Source organism: Marmota flaviventris, chromosome 13 (genome assembly GCF_047511675.1).
Source record: "Marmota flaviventris isolate mMarFla1 chromosome 13, mMarFla1.hap1, whole genome shotgun sequence".
Classification (NCBI taxonomy): Eukaryota; Metazoa; Chordata; class Mammalia; order Rodentia; family Sciuridae; genus Marmota; species Marmota flaviventris.
This window is the reverse complement of record NC_092510.1, coordinates 35,518,862-35,531,895: the sequence shown is the minus strand read 5'-3', so window position 1 is coordinate 35,531,895 and position 13,034 is coordinate 35,518,862. Positions and strand designations below refer to the sequence as shown.

Genomic DNA, 13,034 nt, shown 5'->3' with positions numbered 1-13,034 from the left:
TTTTTTTTTTTTTTGTAGATGGACACAATATCTTCATCTATTTTTATGTGGTGCTGAGGATTGAACCCAGTGCTTTACACATGCAAGGCAGGTGCTCTATCTTACTTCCTGAGACCACCTACTATCCTTAGAAGGAGAGTAGCCATCACCTTGAAATCCTGGCCTGTCCCTTCCGGGTGTAAAGGGACACCTGGGCTTAAGTGCGGTCTTCGACCCAACAGAGCAGTACAGCAGACGGATGATCAGACGTAGCCAAGTTCAGTGGCCTGTGGAAAGGGGTCGCCGCATCACAGACACAGCCTTGGTGAGCCGCGCTTCAAGACTTTGAGAACCGCCAAGAAGCCCTAGCCTAGACCTGCAGCTCTGGAGGAACAGACCACTTCTCGGGGACCGCCCACCTCTGCTCTGGGTCCTGGGCACCCGTCTGCGGGACCGGGCGCCTAGTCCCCATGCACCGACTCCAGCGCGCAGACCAACTGCGGCGGACAGTCCCGCCGTGGTGACTGCTGCAAACCGGTCTGGCTTCCCTGCAGGGCGTGCGGGGATGGAGCAAGGGGGTGGAGAGAAAAGGGGAAGAGCCTGGGCGGCCGGCGGGCGGGGCCTGCAGCCTCCGGGAGCCGCGGCAGCCGCCGCGCAGCCTGCTCTCTCAGCGCTTCACTCCTACTCCGGCGCGCACTGAGCGGGGACCCGCGCCCGATCCCGGCGGGGGGCGCCGCTGCTCCTCGGCCTCGGGTTCCCGAACTCGCCTCGCCGCGGCTGTGCCCGGGCGTGGAGCTGCTCTGACCTGCAAGGTTTTGGTGGTCGCTCGCTGCTCTGTCTGGCCGGAGGACTGGCAGGGAAGGAAGGGGAAAGCGGGGACACACATACACAAAAACACACTCGCCGCGGCGCGCGCGCATTGCACACTCGCAGCCGCGCGCCCCCGCCGAGGCGCGTCCGGGGCGAGTTTGGCCGCGCGGCTCCGGCCCCGGCACCTGCCGGTCCCCACCCCGCCGACCTTCCACCTCCTCGCCTGCGACGCTCTCCCTTCGCCCAGGGAAAGCAACAACATCCCGATAACTTGGAGGCTGTGGCGCAACTGGTCTCAACAGCAGAGGCTCACTGAGGCTGCCCGGGTGAGGTAAGTTTCCTGCGCGTCCCCGGCCCCTCCCCCCTAGACTCTCCCGAGCGACTAGCGCTCGGGGGCTCAGTGTTTCTGGTAAAACCTGACGGGTCTCTACCATGTCATTTCGCCAGTCTGCGTTGTGCTGAAGGCGACGTGGAGGGGGCGCCCGTGGCCACCGAAGCGGGACCTTGGTTCCTTGGGGGCCACAGCTGCGCGCTCCCCGCTGGTACCCACCGACTGGTCCCCCGGGTCCCCCAGGCCGCAGAGACACTCAGCTATCACTCTGGGCTCACTTAATCTGGAGCCCCTTTCCCTTCTTCGGGGAACCTGCAGAGTTTTGGCAGCAGAAGGAAAGGTCTCTCCACCGCTCTCCCCTGGTACCAAACAGAGGCGAACTTGTTAGGTTGCCCTGGGATCTCAAGAGGGGCTTGTGAGTCGGTGTTCTGGTCATTTCTGGCTCCGGAGCCGGATTGAACAGGTGCGGTATGGTTTCAGCTTAAATGCAGCAGGCGACTTCTGCGTTTTCCAGCTCTCTTCCCCAGCCGGTCAACATGACGCTTCAACATCTGGGGCGGGGGGCAGGAGTGTGGGGCAATGAGAAGGGAGAGTGCCGGGATTTAGTGTGCCATGCCGGTGCCAAGAGTCGCCAGAAGAGAAGACAACAAATGTCTGCTTATCTCTCATCTATACAGATGAGCATGTTGTCATTTCATCACCACCCCCCCACCCCGCCCCCAGCTCGCTGGTCTCTGGTGCCCAGTATGATTGGGAAGAAACCTGTTCTGGAGAAGTTGTTTGGGTAGGTTGATGAATTTTTCATCTATTCTACTGAAATCAGAGCTCCGAACAAGGAAATACTAGTTACTCTGACGCTTTGAAAGGGAGAGTGTGGCAGACCAAAAAACAACACCCCTTACCACTACTACTTGATGACATTCTCTGCCTGCTTGGTACCCTGGATCTAAGGTGAATGATCCTTAGGGGATGGGGTGAGAGAGACAAAGAATGTGTTAATCATGTGCAAGGAAGAAGTGGACCCATATCAGTACTCTCAGCGTTGGTTTGGGAAACCCCTTTTGTCTCGTGAAGAGGCGCATCCATCCAGAGACTTTCCCCCTTGTTTTCGGTGGGGAGGCTGGAGTGTTTTGCAGTTAGTTGTTGGAGTGAAGAAAAGTCAAAGGAGTGGTTTCATGAGGATTCTAATGTGATGAAGTAAATAGTGTTCATGGAAGCTTGTCAGAGCATTCCCAGCTGAAAGGAACCCTAGGAATAAACCTTTCCCATCCAGGTCCTGTAGCATCTCAGCTGAGGGAAAGGGTCGCCTCCCTTTATGTGAACGGAGGCTTATAAGAATTGATGAGAAAGGTGCTACATCTGAGCCTGATGTGTGATCATGTCTTAGTAGGGAAGGAAAACTGCAGAGAACTGAAGGATAAAAACCACATTACATTTATGTACAAATTAAGAAGACTTTAAAGATTTAATTTTAAAATGTTTTTCATTATTCCCATTCCATTTCCCAGGGAGATAGGGCAAAGATTATTAACCACATGTTTATAGGAGAAATGGGAGGAAAAATCAGATTAAGGAATTTATCACTGTAACAAGTGGTTAGTATTAGAGTCACAGCCAGGTTTGCTGTCATAACCCAGTGCCACCTCTGTACTTCTGCCTTTTTTTGTGGTCTGTACAGTCTCACTCTGAGTAACTGTTCACGTTTTACAAATGAGGAAACTGAGGTTTAGATAAGTGGTGGGAGTTTTCCGTGGTGCTACATCTAATTTTGTGGAATTTACAAGGCAAGAACCCATCTCCTTTTGTCTCATGAATTGTTTTGTTTTCTTCCCTTGTTCTACTTCTATTTTGATGAGATACATCTTGGATCCTGTAATGCACCAGAGACTGTTAAATTTGCCAGCTGCTGACCCAGGTTCCAGCTCTAAGTACTACATTTAGATCATCTTACCTCCAAGTCTCAAGTCTCTCATAAAACAAAAGGTTCATATTAAATTATGTTTCTTTTTCTAGTTTTAGGATTCTATAACGTTGACCAATGTATTTGTAAGCCAATGGTATGGTTTCTTTTAGGGGAATCCAAAGTTTTTTTACCCTCTATCAACTAAGGGATATAACTAATTTATTCCACCTTTAATTTACTCTTCCCTACTTACACCACATCCCACTTGATGATGGGAAAGAAAAATAGAGGTGTGCTTTAGCTTAGTATCTATGTTGATCAGTACTTTTATTTGACTTGAAAATATTGGTGGGCCAATGTGCTCTAAGATGCATGTTGGTTGAATACTCCAAAAGTAAGCTCCGGCTTTTCTTTTAAGATTTGGAACCTGCATATAGTAAGTACTCTGTTGAGTAGCTCTGTTGAATAAATGAAGGAGGTGAATGAAATCATTCATAAGGAAAATATACGCTGTAAAACATAGACAGCATCTCATCGTGTAAATTCCCAGCACATAGGATAGTTTACCTACAAGAGGTGTGTCTTCTGAAGCAGGTACAGGAGCCCATTGTTCTCTTTCCTGAGTTCATCGCATAAAGAAGAGTTTTCCTTTCTCCCTATATGCAGTAGACTCATGCATCTGTATCATGTTCTTTTGTTTGCCTCTCTCCTCTTGTTGTTGGTAATGTATAGCTGGCTAAAATAGGACATTGACTTGTGCCATTTTATGAAAGGGCATACCTTGAGATGAAGGTACCAACTGCTCTTTTTTATATGTGATATTGCATAAATTTCAGCAGATGCTAATACTAATTTGTGGTTTCAGAGGGGAAACCTAATAAAAACAACCTTGTTTCTGTTCCCTTTAAGAATCCTCTTCTCTTCCCACCCCTCCTTCCTTTGTACAGAAAAGTGGTGAGTTTTTGTTTGTTTGTTTGTTTGTTTTATGTCGGGAAAGAATGATGACAAGGAATACAATAGATGGGAAATTTTAACTCCATTTATATAAGGGATTGAGGTATATTCCCTTCTGATAAAAAAAATTCAAATTGTCACAAGTTTAAAGACACATCTTTCATAAGTAAGAGGATTGAAACTTAGGAGCTAAACTGACTTGCTGGTGGTCACAGGAATGATAGTGGGAGGGGTCAGGGTCATTATGAAATTCCTAAGGAGATTTGTATTCAGAGCTGTGCCAGGAGCTCTATGGTGAAGGCACATTGTTCACTTGTAGAAATCATAGAGGTTAGCAGAAAACTGCAGTTTGCTAGTAATATTTAGAGAATCATTATATTTTTAAATGAGTTAGCACTCATATTTTTAAATTGCTTGTCCATTTAAATACCATTAAGGAGAAAATGTTTGCCCATTCTTGTCTATTCACTATGATTCTCTTACATATATTAGCAGACTCAGAATTAATACTTTGCTGAGCAAGTGCTTGAAGAGAGGGAATTGTTTGTATAGAATCATAAATGTATGCTGGTTTTCTAAGCTTCTCTTCCTGGTAAATAAAGCCAGAAGCAAAAGGTGGCCCTGTCATCCAGCCAGTAAAGTCATAAATATGTATCCATTTAATTTGCATTTGCATTTTGCTTGTACTTTTGTTAAATGGTGAGTCAGAACATTTAATATCCTGGAAAACTGATTTTTTCCCCCTATGGCTAGAGCCTTAAGAGTTATTCTGTGAAACAGCAAGTCCTAAATGTATTTGTTGTGGAAATATTTTCTCTTTGTATAAAGTCCACTTCCTCGAGCTGGAAGGAGTCCTTTTATTTTTTTAGAAGCTGCCCAGTTAGAACTGTACATTATGTAGCTCAGCTGTTCATTTGTGGTCTTATCTATGGATCAGGATGTATTTCTTCTAAATGCCAGGGAAATTGGTAGTGGTGGTGGTGGGGGAACCTGGCATGTGTTTATTTAGGGTTTTCTCCTCCTTTGTAACAAATCAGCTTTAAGCTTAACTTATTGATGAAATTTTTCTAAGTATTGTGTCATAAACAATTAGCAGCCATTATCAAATAATTTTTTTAAGCCAAGTCCTTTCAAAATAAAAGATGAGCCTAGTGAAACAGGGTTGATTTTTGTACATTTCTTCTCGATGGTATCATCTTGTGTAGAGTTTTACCAGAAATCTGGAAAGGAGATGTTCACCCAGGAAATCACATGAATTCTACCCAAATTAGGTTACTTTGGAAAGATTTGAAACATGATGACTGGGACATGGTTGCTTGTTCCATGAGCAAACATTGTCTTGCTCTTGTCATTTGGAGTTAAGCCCACACTTGAATGAGCAACCTCAGGAAGTGTGCCTTCTCTGGGTAGCCTTCTACTGTACTGTTTGTGGGACTGAGTAGACAACGGGCAGGTAGTTTGGGGGGAGTTTACACAATTGGTGAACAATGAGTTCTTGAGACTCATTTTCCCTAATGTTGTTTATAAAGTCAGTTATGAAATTGCAATGAAATACAAAGCATTGTTTAGAATTGCTCCTCCTCTAAAAAAAAAAAAAAGGTTGCATGTCTTCTCGGGGACAGTTAGGCAAGGACTGAAATTGTCAGGACTGGAATCTCAAGAAGCATAATTACCTTGAACTAGAACTAAAGTTCAGAAACAGGAGCATAGAAAGTTCATCTCTTTTGTGAGGAAAAAGGTGACATCTAAGCCTTCTCTACTCAGTAATGCGGAGCTAGGAGTCTAGGGAGGAGAATATTATAGGGGCCATAAGAATATGTTTCTTTACTCTGTGGATAGACTGGCACAAGAAATGCAATAGATTCAACACATTGCATGATGGGTTTTTAACATTTAATACATGCTTTTCTCCACTTTCCTTTAAAAATTGTGCCTGCATTCAAAATCACATGGTCTTAGCATTTGGTAATAAGGAAACAAAAACAGCAGTTAGAAAATGAAAAGAAATACTGTAACCTTCTTGAGGGAGTAGTTGGAATATCATAGGTATTTGGCAAGTATTTTTCAGTGTGAAAGGTTAGGCATCATGTTTTATTTATATTTATATTCTTGGAACTTAGCACTACGTCTGGCAAATGGTAAGGATTTAATAAATACACTGAGTAATTCATCTAGATTAATAGTACTCTTCGAAATCTTGGGATGTTCTAATGATCTAATGAACCATTTTAGAAATATTAGGCAGGCTGATAGAGACTAGTTTCAGTAGTTTATAGTGGTGCTTCTTTTACTTATTTATTTATTTATTTTGGGTATTGGGGATTGAACCCAGGGGCACTTAACCACTGAGCCACATCCCCAGCCCTTTTTTATATTTGATTTAGAGACAAGGTCTCGCTAAGTTGCCGAGGCTTGTTTTGAACTCGGAATCCTTCTGCCTTAGTCTCCCAAGCTACATGCACTGTGCCTGGCCTTTCATTTTTAGAATTATTAACAGTAGGCATTTGATAGAATCCAACTTTTTAAAACTAACTCAACTAGGAATCATTTTTATTTATTTCTCTTTTTTTAGCAGAAGAGTAATGTACAAAATTTGTCTATTCTTCCTTTAAACATAGTAAACATGTTTTTAAAGCACTGAGAGAGACTTGAATAGTGAGTTTGGCTCAGGGTAATACAGACAAGAATGGACTTGAAAGTCCTCTAAGTTAATCAGTTTAAGTATCATGTCCTAGCCAGGCACAGTGGTACATGCCTGTAATCTGAGCTGCTTGGGAGGCTGAGGCAGGAGGATTATTAGTTCAAAGCCAGCCTCAGCAAAAGCGAGGTGCTAAGCAACTCAGTGATACCTTGTCTCTAAGTAAAATACAAAATAGGGCTAGGAATGTGGCTCAGTGGTCGAGTGTCCATGAGTTCAATCACTGGTACCCCTCCCCACCAAAAAATGTATCATGTCCTCCTAGGTCTTCTTCAATCATATATCCTTAGAGGGGACCTTCCTCATGAGTTTTGTTCACTTGTCACAATGAATACTTAGATGTTTGTATATTTCACGTCTTTTTCTGTGACTTATGCCCATACTCACACTGAACCCCAAATTACGCAGTCTTTGAGGACAGAGGTCATGGCTCTTTAACACTGTTTTACTAGTGGCTGGCACATAGTAGGTGCTCAGTAAATATTTTTAAAACAGAGCAAGTCTCATCTATCCTGCCAAGATAAAGTGGACTACCACCACAGTCACTAAAGCTTATTTCATTCAGCTATGAAGACAGTATTTGAATGGTTGAGATTCTAATTCTCTGTGTTAGAATGGTGACCCAGACTTCCAGCAGGAAGAAACATTTGTTTATGAATAAATTTTGGCATGATTATGAGTGAAGTGTTCTCCTTATTTAAAGAGCAATTCCTTCATGTACTCTGACATGAATGTTGGAAAACAGAGTAGAAATGACCAAACATTGACTTAAACTTTCCAAAATGTTTAAAACGGGTGCTTCCTATACATAAATCATAAACATACATGTGATTCCAAATGAAGACATCATGGACAATATACAAGGAAAATTCTGTGATATCTTATGTAAAGTTTGCTAATCTCAGCTGGTTTTTCTTTAAACATTAGATATTATCAATAGTCCCATATCTTGGGAGAAGCCAAGACTATGGTTCTCAAAGTGTGGTCCTTGGACCAACAGTGTCAGCATCACTTGGGAGTTTGTCAGAACTGCAAATTCCCTTCCTCTACCTCAAACCAGCTGAATCAGGAACTCTGAGGATGAAGTTCAGCCATCTGAGTGTCAACAGACTCCACGTGAGTCTGATACATGCTCAATATTGGCAGTAAACGTTAAACCCGATGTTCAGAGTGTTGACTTCTGGAGTGTTCCGTATTCCCAGATGAATCTCGAGGTGTGCAAAGAAGATGCCATCTGGCAGCTTATCAGAAATACCAGGGAAAAAATGAAAAATTCTCTTTCTGCCAGTCGTGGCTTTTCTTAGAACCATGTGGATCACAAGAGAACAATTTCTTGTGACTGGATTGGGTGACTAGAACTTCAGATAGTATATGGAAAAGGTTCTGATAGCCACTGGCTCTGCCAAGAGGTGCATACCCCAGGATTGGGAGATGATTCAGGGAATGTGGATGATGAGGGTAAGCCCCATGAAAAGATGTATGTTTGGGTTTTGTTTCAATAGGATGCCCAGGTGGGAGGAAAAGTTTTCAGAGCTCGTGATTGTGTTTAGGAGGAAAAACAGTGGTTTTCTGACAGTTCTCAGAGTATTTCAAATCAGTTCAATACACTAGATATTGATGAGTCTTTTAGCTAAGGCAATGCCAGGTGCTAAGGAGTATACCAAAAAGCAAGTACAAATGTGGTCCTTTTAAGGAGATTGATTTGGTTGAGAACTCACTCCATTCCAAGCACTTCTCAAATGGTTTTAGTTTTATTTTCCCCATGTGCCTGCAAGGTGGGCTGCAGCATCCTCCCCCATAGATAGGGAAGTGGAAACCAAGTCAGTTAGCAACTTGCTCATGAGCCCAGAGCCAGTAAGGGATGATGCTAAGTCATCATCTAGTCCTGGGTTTTGTCATTTTAAAGCCCACACTCCTTTGCTCTTATGTACCAGTGTCTCAAATGGAACTTTGGAATAAGAATATGAAAAAGAAAATTGTAAGAGAATATAAAATTTATGTCTGCAACCTAGATGTGTCTGTTTGGCTGACTGGCTCTCTCGTGTTCTCTCTCTCTCTCTCTCTCTCTCTCAACTCTGGTCATTCTACACATCCAAGCCCAGAATCTTGATCTTTTCTCTCCATATCTAATGCATTTGAAAGATTCCCTGCTCTGAGGTACACTAGCCACCAAGTCACACAAGCAGAAACTTGGGAGCTTTTCTTGGCTCCATCCTTTTTATCCTTTGCATCTAATCTGTTACCATTTTCTATTGATCTTGCTCTCTGAAATCTCTCTCATCCATCTGCTTCTCATCATTTCTGTAGATTCCCTCTCAGCTTCTCATCTCTGGTGGATGGTGGCCAGAGCCTCACTGGTCTGCATCCACTGTGACCTTCCTGTAACCCATTACTCATGCTGCAGCCAGTATGCTTAAGATGACTTGAAGGACCTGAAACTCTGCTGACTGGAGCTTTTCCTCCTGTGCCCAGCTGAGCCCTCGTGGAACATTCTAGCCACAAGGGATTTCCACATTGGTGGCCTTTTGCACTCCTGCACAGCCTCTGAGCACTTGTTCTTCCAAACAGCAACCTAGCCTGACACTTTGGATCCCCTGGAGTGCAGTCAGGTCCAGGTTCACAAGTACATTCAGCTGCTCTTACAGGTGTAGGACAAAAATTCCACTGTGGCTCTGGGAACTTGCCTAACTCCTCCGCATACCAGGTTTTTAAGGTGCTCTGAAATTTCTAAGGTACACTCATTTATTCTAACAAGGAACTAAAAACTACTGCCCCCAGCCACAGTTGGTAATACACTAGGGTTATTACAGTCCCAGCATCATGTTTGTGGCCACTGTAGCAGAGATGTGTTGCAACCACAGGCTGGGGATAAAATGCAATGCTCTTCCAAGAGGTGCTACCTCTGCCCCTTGGGTGGGCTTAACCTGGCCGCTCTGGGGAGAAGGCTCAGGTTACTTTGCACAGCTGGCAGTGTCAATAAAGAAGCATGGTTTGAAATCCACTTTCTGTACTTCCTCATAGTGGAAAACAGTTGAAATAGGTGGAGGAAAGATTCTCTGCATGGTTGGGGATTGGTCTGGTGAGAGAGACTCACGTAGATCTGCCTCAGACTATTCAGTGCCTCCCAGTGGGCCTGGAATAAAAATTTAGATCACTGATGTGGTTTCAGGGGCCCATACAGTCTGGGTCCTGCCTAGCTCAGGCGTACCACTCTGCCCCTCACTGTGTTCGGCCACACTGAGCACCTCCCTAAAGTCCATGTGTGACTCCTTCTGGGGAGTTCTTTACCTTGGTTGACCATGCATCAGATCAGTTCTAAGGGTACTTTTGGAAGGAGGCTTTCACCACCTACCCAGTCTAGGATAGGGCCAGCAGCTCTGATTGCAGGATTCATTTGGACCCATCTGGTCCTAAGTATCAGGAGAGTGAAGTCCCCATCTGTGAGCTTCTTCTCTAGTGCATCCTTAGCAGTTAACATAGTACCCACACATATAAAGCTTCATTGATTAAATAAGTCAATAAATTCCAGTACTTGCACACAAGTCCTTTTTGTAAATTTTTAATGAAGAAAGGAAACATATAGAGATCACAAATGAACCACCTTGTACTGTTGATCCTGCCCATGGACTTTCTGTGACTTTCTTTACCACCACTGAATCACAGAGCTGTCATGCTCAGCCTTTCTGCAATGGTAACTGTAACTCTTAATCCCAAGAAATGTTACCCCCAAATTCTGATTTGAAATACTTTGGAATGGACACTGTTGTCCTTGTTTACCTCTGGGGAGGTGAACTGGCTCAGAGTGTGGGGCGCAGAGATGGGAGGGAGGCTTCTCATTACAGACCATTTTTTAACCTCTTTGAACCCTATGTATGGATTGCTCACAATTATAAAAGTAAAAGGGAAGTCATCACAAGGGATGCAAAGAGATGGGAATCTGAGTTATTTAAAGAAAAGAAGATAGAGGTGTTATACAAAGGAGGCTGCCCTCAAAAAATGCTTGTCTTTAAGGATAACTTTTTACTTACTCTGCACATTGTTGGACAGTCATGTGGCTTCTGCTTAAGGGGATTCCACAGCATACAACAGGACTTAAAATCAAGTTTGCCTGATTGCTCTCATCCCAAGACATATCATTTAATCTGAATATAAAGGTCAGTATAACCTAATTCTTCAAGAGCAAAGCAGTTGTGGAGGACGGGTGAGTTGGAGCTTTCTCTGATCATCTAGGTGTCTTTAGGATTGGAATAATGGACAGGATTGTAGCATCATGTAGAGATTGGTTGATACAAATTGGCCTGGCTGAAGCTTGCATTGAATCTCTGCATGTGGCTTTGTCAGCTCCTCTGTCATACCTGAACAGCAAATAAAAGTGAAATACCAACCTGTCTGAGCTCAGGCTGTTGTTACAAACTACCACAGATTGGGTAGCTTATTAAAAACAGAAATTTATTTCTCACAGTTCTAGAGGCTGGAAGTCTGAGATCAGCTTGCCAGAATGGTCAGGTTCTGGTGACGGCTACCTTCTGGGCTGCAGACTGCCTACTTCTCATTATATCTTCACATGGGAAAAGAAAGGAGGGAGGGTGTTTTAGGCTCCCTTTATTAGGACACTGATCCCATTCCTGAGGGCTCTGCCCTCATGACCTAGTCACTGTCCAAAGGCCACATCATCTAGTGCTATCACATTGTGATAGTAACATTGTGGTTACGATTTCAATATGAATTTTGGGTAGATATAGTTGGTCAGTTTATGGCCCAGTTGGTGCTCTATAAAAAAACATATTCTTTATTGACACATATAATATATAAAATAAAATCAAAACAAAGGTTTCATGAAACAGCCCTCAACCATACTACATGACATGTGCTCTGTCATTTATGATATGTTCCTTCTCACCGCACCCACCACCTTCCAATCACTGGTCATGACCCACCAAGTAGATTTCATTCTCCATTAAAGGGTTCTGAGATGTGCAGTTCAGGAAGCATGAGTAACATCTTTGGTCCCCTCCATGCTTCTTGTGAGTTGTGCTCTATATCCTGTGCCATGATACCATGTTCAGTGCTCTTCCTATGAATTCATGGAGGATTGTGGTTAATGACTACCTACAGACTCTTCCTGCAAAGTTTTAATTTCTGTGGAGAAAGCCTGGTGAGACTTGGAAAGTAGGCACTTGATAGAATGTAAAGGAGAGTGGTCCTTGAGGCTGCCATATTTGTTACACAAGACTGAAAAACTTTAATAATGAAAGCCTATAAATAGGGGTATATCTATATTTTTTCATACAATGTTCACCTTAAAGTTTATGTTCATTTATTTTAGCAAGAACCAATACTGTCATTCTTAGTGTTACACCTAAGTTAAAAATGTTAAGCATAATTTGAAAATGTTATTATTTCTTTCTACCTGAAGTTCATTGAGACTTCCAGCCTGCTGTTTTTAATGGGCCACCCAAACACAAAACAAAAAGAGATCAACCAGGGCACTAAGGCCGGGTTTCTCAGACCCTTTGGGCGGGGTGTTTCTCTTCTAGAACAATGTTCTGTTTACAAAGGATTTGTGTGATTTTTTTTTAAGTGCCAACATGTACTATGGCCAATTTTTCAACAGAAAATTTTCCCAAAGCTGTGACATCTTTCCCTAATTTTTTACGAGATCTTACAGAAAAGAGTAAGTCTGATGATTTAAGATGTGTTTGGGGTTGCAAGGCTCTTTGCCCCACATCAAATGACAGGGATTTTTTTTTTTTTTTAAGTTTTGAAACTCTTACCTGCCTTTTATAAATTGATTTGAAGGGGCTTTACTTCTAAGGCTTTTAGCAATGAGCCTCTTCACTAATGTTTTGATATTGAGAATCTGTTGTGATCATGGGAACCACATGATAACCATACTGTCTTACCTGTGGTTGCACTAAAGACTCCTATTATTCTTTTTGATTAGTATTTTTTTAAAGGGTGGGAAGAGTTTTTGAGGGAGGCCCTCAAGAATTTTACTTGTAAATCCAGTAAGCTTGGGTTTTTTTTTTTTTTTTCTTTACTTAATTCATTGGCCAGTGCTTTAGTTAGGTTTTCATTGCTCTGCCCAAAATGCCTGACAAGAACAACTTAGAGGAGGAAAAGTTTATTTTGGCTCAGTTTCAGAGGTTCAGTCCACAGTGGGCTGACTCCACAGCTCTAGGCCTGAGGTGAGGCAGAACACCATAGTTGATGGGCTTGGCAGAACAAAGCTCAAGGCAGCCAGAAAGCAGAGAGGGGGTAGGGGAGGAAGGGGCCTTCTGCCTACAGGTGCCACCCAGTTTGCCTGTTCAAACTAGGAGGGAGCCATCAGGTCACGGCTCTCGTAATATAATCATTTC

The 13,034-nt window shown here is 43.3% G+C and overlaps 1 protein-coding gene across 5 annotated transcripts in view; it reads left to right on the top strand.

Annotated features, from left to right (window-relative positions):
* The first annotated feature begins 626 nt into the window (after nucleotides 1-626).
* The window catches only part of Pip5k1b (phosphatidylinositol-4-phosphate 5-kinase type 1 beta), a 333,977-nt gene continuing 321,569 nt past the window's right edge, over nucleotides 627-13,034 (top strand). For 2 of the 5 annotated variants that reach the window (XM_071600584.1, XM_027940141.2), the window contains exon 1: nucleotides 630-1,120. The gene's annotated coding sequence lies outside the window, so the exon portion shown is untranslated. Of the gene's footprint in view, nucleotides 1,121-3,001; nucleotides 3,104-13,034 lie in introns of those variants that run through there. The other 3 variants (XM_027940142.3, XM_071600586.1, XM_071600585.1) reach the window with 3 other exon arrangements.